Source organism: Heterodontus francisci, chromosome 41 (genome assembly GCF_036365525.1).
Source record: "Heterodontus francisci isolate sHetFra1 chromosome 41, sHetFra1.hap1, whole genome shotgun sequence".
NCBI classification, from domain to species: Eukaryota; Metazoa; Chordata; class Chondrichthyes; order Heterodontiformes; family Heterodontidae; genus Heterodontus; species Heterodontus francisci.
Window position 1 is genome coordinate 30,543,942 of NC_090411.1, and position 6,400 is coordinate 30,550,341.

The window sequence follows — 6,400 nt, forward strand, 5'->3', positions numbered from 1 at the left end:
TCAGACCCAAGAAAACGGTGAACCCACAACAGTATCTCTGAGTCTTAAAATTTAATATTTTAACTCATTCAACCATCATTCATGAATTTCATGATTAAGAACCTGTAATCGGGGAAACTTTCACTTTTTTGAGTTACTCTTGCAGAGGGCCGCCACAGACACGAGGGGCTGAATAGCCTTCTTCAGTGTTGTAACAATTATATGATTCTATGATATTATGATTCATTTTGCTGGTGCAAAAATGCATTAAACAAGACGAGATATGGAGGAGGTTTCTGATGATAAAAAGAAATAAATGTGCGAAACACTGCAATTAAGAGACCAGGAAAGTCATTTTGTTTCCTGCTGCTCCTGAAAGTCTGGTTGCAATGTTGGGAGCGCCCCACCCCGCCACACATGCACAATCGGAGTGTACTCGCCTTCAGGAGTCGAGGACAAGGCCTGTTTTGTGGTCGGAGATTCATTTCGATGGATGAGTTGATGGACAGTTGTAAAAGATCAATGAAACTTGGGCATATTGTCTTTCGGATGAGACGTTAAACTGAGGCCCCATCTGTCCTAGCAGGCTGACAGAAAAGATCCCATGGTGCTTTTTGAAGAGAGCAGGGGAGTTCACCCCAGTGTCCTGGCCAATATTTATCCCTCAAGCAACAGCACAAAAACAGATTGCCTGGTGATTAGCACATTGCTGTTTCTGGGATCTTGCTGTGTGCAAATCGGCTGTCGCATTTCCCACATTACAACAGTGACTACACTTCAAAAAGTACTTCTTCAGCTGTAAAGCACTTTGAGACGTCCAGTGGTCATGAAAGGCGCGATATAAATGCAAGTCTTTCTTTTTTTCTTTCTTACACAGGCAACATACTTACGCCCATATTCTGTGGTCTTTCAAAACACGTAGTACATTTGTGCCCAGATTACAGTGATCTCTGGATGTAAACGTGGAGGAAACTCCAGGCCACTGTACGTATTAGTGTGTTGTGTTGGTGTGCATCTTTGTGTTAGTGTCTGTGCTTGTGTTGTTTTTGGGTATGTCCATTGTATATTAGTCTTCCGGCTGGTCACAAAATCAGGTTAAAGGTCAGCCTGTGGCCAAATTATCTCTGAGGTTAAACTGATGGGTTTTAATCATAAAAAGACAGCTAAAATGTTCAGAGTCTCTAATTTTAATCCTGCGCTATTACTGCAATTAAACTGTCTCGTTTCAGTAATCTATCGGATGTCACGTTTTTCACAAGGTTGCAGAATTAAACCCATTGCTCAGTAATGGAGTTCGCACAAAGCTGCCTGGATCAGCAGCATTTCCGAAACTATTGGTTTCTTCAGTAACATCCTTGGACTATCTATTAATAACTTTGATCACTCCTGCCTAAGAAAAGGTATCCAGGCAAAGGGATAACAGATATATGGGTATAACATGTGCACATTCAAACCCGTTGTGTTGGAAAATGGAATTTACAAACCAAGTATTCAAATTCGAAGTATTCAGTCCACAGCTCAAATCAGGAAATATCAGAGAAGGTTAGAGTGTGGCATGTGGGGTATATCAGAGAGTGTTACAGTGAGGGGTGTGGGGTATATCAGAGAGTGTTACAGTGAGGTGTGTGGGGTATATCAGAGAGTGTTACAGTGAGGGGTGTGGGGTATATCAGAGAGTGTTACAGTGAGGGGTCTGAGTATATCAGGATGTTACAGTGAGGGGTGTGGGGTATATCAGAGAGTGTTAGAGTGAGGGGTGTGGGGTATATCAGAGAGTGTTACAGTGAGGGGTGTGGGGTATATCAGAGAGTGTTACAGTGAGGTGTGTGGGGTATATCAGAGAGTGTTACAGTGAGGGGTGTGAGTATATCAGGATGTTACGGTGAGGGGTGTGGAGTATATCAGAGAGTGTTACAGTGAGGTGTGTGGGGTATATCAGAGAGTGTTACAGTGAGGTGTGTGGGGTATATCAGAGAGTGTTACAGTGAGGGGTGTGAGTATATCAGGATGTTAAAGGGAGGTGTGTGGGGTATATCAGAGAGTGTTACAGTGAGGGGTGTGGGGTATATCAGAGAGTGTTACAGTGAGGGGTGTGGGGTATATCAGAGAGTGTTACAGTGAGGTGTGTGGGGTATATCAGAGAGTGTTACAGTGAGGGGTGTGGGGTATATCAGAGAGTGTTACAGTGAGGTGTGTGGGGTATATCAGAGAGTGTTAGAGTGAGGGGTGTGGGATATATCAGAGTGTTACAGTGAGGGGTGTGGGGTATATCAGAGAGTGTTAGAGTGAGGGGTGTGGGATATATCAGAGAGTGTTACAGTGAGGGGTGTGGGGTATATCAGAGAGTGTTACAGTGAGGTGTGTGGGTTATATCAGAGAGTGTTACAGTGAGGGGTGTGGGGTATATCAGAGAGTGTTACAGTGAGGGGTGTGGGGTATATCAGAGAGTGTTACAGTGAGGTGTGTGGGGTATATCAGAGAGTGTTAGAGTGAGGGGTGTGGGATATATCAGAGTGTTACAGTGAGGGGTGTGGGGTATATCAGAGAGTGTTACAGTGAGGGGTGTGGGGTATATCAGAGAGTGTTAGAGTGAGGGGTGTGGGGTATATCAGAGAGTGTTACAGTGAGGTGTGTGGGGTATATCAGAGAGTGTTAGAGTGAGGGGTGTGGGGTATATCAGAGAGTGTTACAGTGAGGGGTGTGGGGTATATCAGAGAGTGTTAGAGTGAGGGGTGTGGGGTATATCAGAGAGTGTTACAGTGAGGTGTGTGGGGTATATCAGAGAGTGTTACAGTGAGGTGTGTGGGGTATATCAGAGAGTGTTAGAGTGAGGGGTGTGGGGTATATCAGAGAGTGTTACAGTGAGGGGTGTGGGTTATATCAGAGAGTGTTACAGTGAGGGGTGTGGGGTATATCAGAGAGTGTTACAGTGAGGGGTGTGAGTATATCAGGATGTTACAGTGAGGTGTGTGGGGTATATCAGAGAGTGTTACAGTGAGGTGTGTGGGGTATATCAGAGAGTGTTAGAGTGAGGGGTGTGGGGTATATCAGAGAATGTTACAGTGAGGGGTGTGGGGTATATCAGAGAGTGTTAGAGTGAGGGGTGTGGGGTATATCAGAGAGTGTTATAGTGAGGGGTGTGGGGTATATCAGAGAGTGTTACAGTGAGGGGTGTGGGGTATATCAGAGAGTGTTAGAGTGAGGGGTGTGGGGTATATCAGAGAGTGTTAGAGTGAGGGGTGTGGGGTATATCAGAGAGTGTTACAGTGAGGGGTGTGGGGTATATCAGAGAGTGTTAGAGTGAGGGGTGTGGGGTATATCAGAGAATGTTACAGTGAGGGGTGTGAGTATATCAGGATGTTACAGTGAGAGGTGTGGGATATATCAGAGTGTTACAGTGAGGGGTGTGAGTATATCAGGATGTTACAGTGACGGTGTGGGGTATATCAGAGAGTGTTACAGTGAGGGGTGTGGGGTATATCAGAGTGTTACAGTGAGGGGTGTGGGGTATATCAGGATGTTACAGTGAGGGGTGTGGGGTATATCAGGGAGTGTTACAGTGAGGGGTGTGAGTATATCAGGATGTTACAGTGAGGGGTGTGGGGTATATCAGGGAGTGTTACAGTGAGGGGTGTGAGTATATCAGGATGTTACAGTGAGGGGTGTGGGGTATATCAGAGAGTGTTACAGTGAGGGGTGTGGGATATATCAGAGTGTTACAGTGAGGGGTGTGAGTATATCAGGATGTTACAGTGACGGTGTGGGGTATATCAGAGAGTGTTACAGTGAGGGGTGTGGGGTATATCAGAGTGTTACAGTGAGGGGTGTGGGGTATATCAGGATGTTACAGTGAGGGGTGTGGGGTATATCAGGGAGTGTTACAGTGAGGGGTGTGAGTATATCAGGATGTTACAGTGAGGGGTGTGGGATATATCAGAGTGTTACAGTGAGGGGTGTGAGTATATCAGGATGTTACAGTGACGGTGTGGGGTATATCAGAGAGTGTTACAGTGAGGGGTGTGGGGTATATCAGAGTGTTACAGTGAGGGGTGTGGGGTATATCAGAGAGTATTACAGTGAGGGGTGTGGGATATATCAGTGTTACAGTGAGGGGTGTGGGGTATATCAGAGAGTGTTACAGTGAGGGGTGTGGGATATATCAGTGTTACAGTGAGGGGTGTGGGATATATCAGTGTTACAGTGAGGTGTGTGGGGTATATCAGAGAGTGTTACAGTGAGAGGTGTGGGATATATCAGAGAGTGTTACAGTGAGGGGTGTGGGGTATATCAGAGAGTGTTACAGTGAAGGGTGTGGGGTATATCAGAGAGTGTTACAGTGAAGGGTGTGGGGTATATCAGAGAGTGTTACAGTGAAGGGTGTGGGGTATATCAGAGAATGTTACAGTGAGGGGTGTGGGGTATATCAGAGAGTGTTACAGTGAAGGGTGTGGGGTATATCAGAGAGTGTTACAGTGAGGGGTGTGGGGTATATCAGAGAGTGTTACAGTGAGGGGTGTGGGGTATATCAGAGAGTGTTACAGAGGGGTGTGGGGTATATCAGAGAGTGTTACAGTGAGGGGTGTGGGGTATATCAGAGAGTGTTACAGAGGGGTGTGAGTATATCAGGATGTTACAGTGAGGGGTGTGGGATATATCAGAGTGTTACAGTGAGGGGTGTGAGTATATCAGGATGTTACAGTGACGGTGTGGGGTATATCAGAGAGTGTTACAGTGAGGGGTGTGGGGTATATCAGAGTGTTACAGTGAGGGGTGTGGGGTATATCAGAGAGTATTACAGTGAGGGGTGTGGGATATATCAGTGTTACAGTGAGGGGTGTGGGGTATATCAGAGAGTGTTACAGTGAGGGGTGTGGGATATATCAGTGTTACAGTGAGGGGTGTGGGATATATCAGTGTTACAGTGAGGTGTGTGGGGTATATCAGAGAGTGTTACAGTGAGAGGTGTGGGATATATCAGAGAGTGTTACAGTGAGGGGTGTGGGGTATATCAGAGAGTGTTACAGTGAAGGGTGTGGGGTATATCAGAGAGTGTTACAGTGAAGGGTGTGGGGTATATCAGAGAGTGTTACAGTGAAGGGTGTGGGGTATATCAGAGAATGTTACAGTGAGGGGTGTGGGGTATATCAGAGAGTGTTACAGTGAAGGGTGTGGGGTATATCAGAGAGTGTTACAGTGAGGGGTGTGGGGTATATCAGAGAGTGTTACAGAGGGGTGTGAGTATATCAGAGAGTGTTACAATGAGGGGTGTGGGGTATATCAGAGTTACAATGAGGGGTGTGGGGTATATCAGAGTGTTACAGTGAGGATGTGGAGTACATCAGAGAGTGTTACAGTGAGGGGTGTGGGGTATATCAGAGAATGTTACAGTGAGGGGTGTGAGTATAGCAGAGTGTTACAGTGAGGGTTGTGGGGTATATCAGTGTTAGAATGTGGCGTGTGGGATATATCAGAGAGTGTTACAGTGAGGGGTGTGGGATATATCAGTGTTACAGTGAGGGGTGTGGGGTATATCAGAGAGTGTTACAGTGAGAGGTGTGGGATATATCAGTGTTGCAGTGAGGGGTGCACGGTATATCAGAGAGTGTTACAGTGAAGGGTGTGGGGTATATCAGACAGTGAGGCGTGTGGGGGTATATCAGAGAGTGTTACAATGAGGGGTGTGGGGTATATCAGAGAATGTTACAGTGAGGGGTGTGGGGTATAGCAGAGTGTTACAGTGAGGGTTGTGGGGTATATCAGTGTTAGAATGTGGCGTGTGGGATATATCAGAGAGTGTTACAGTGAGGGGTGTGGGATATATCAGTGTTACAGTGAGGGGTGTGGGATATATCAGTGTTACAGTGAGGGGTGTGGGGTATATCAGAGAGTGTTACAGTGAGAGGTGTGGGATATATCTGAGAGTGTTACAGTGAGGGGTGTGGGATATATCAATGTTACAGTGAGGGGTGTGCGGTATATCAGTGTTACAATGAGGGGTGTGGGGTATATCAGAGAATGTTACAGTGAGGGGTGTGAGTATATCAGGATGTTACAGTGAGGGATGTGGGATATATCAGTGTTACAGTGAGGGGTGTACGGTATATCAGAGAGTGTTACAGTGAAGGGTGTGGGGTATATCAGCGAGTGTTACAGTGAGGGGTTTGGGGTATATCAGAGAGTGTAACAATGAGGGGTGTGGGGTATATCAATCTTACCACGTGTGGTATATCCAAGAGTTTTATCGCATTGTCTGTGGGGGATTAGTTACAGTGAGGGGTGTGCAGGAAATCAGTGACAGGGGTGTATAACCTGCCACTGCTGTTCCTCCGTACAGCAGCCCATTTATAAAAATATAATTGTGGCCAGGATTTGGGCAACGCTGACAAGGTTACAAATATTGCCTATCCCTAGTTGCCCTACT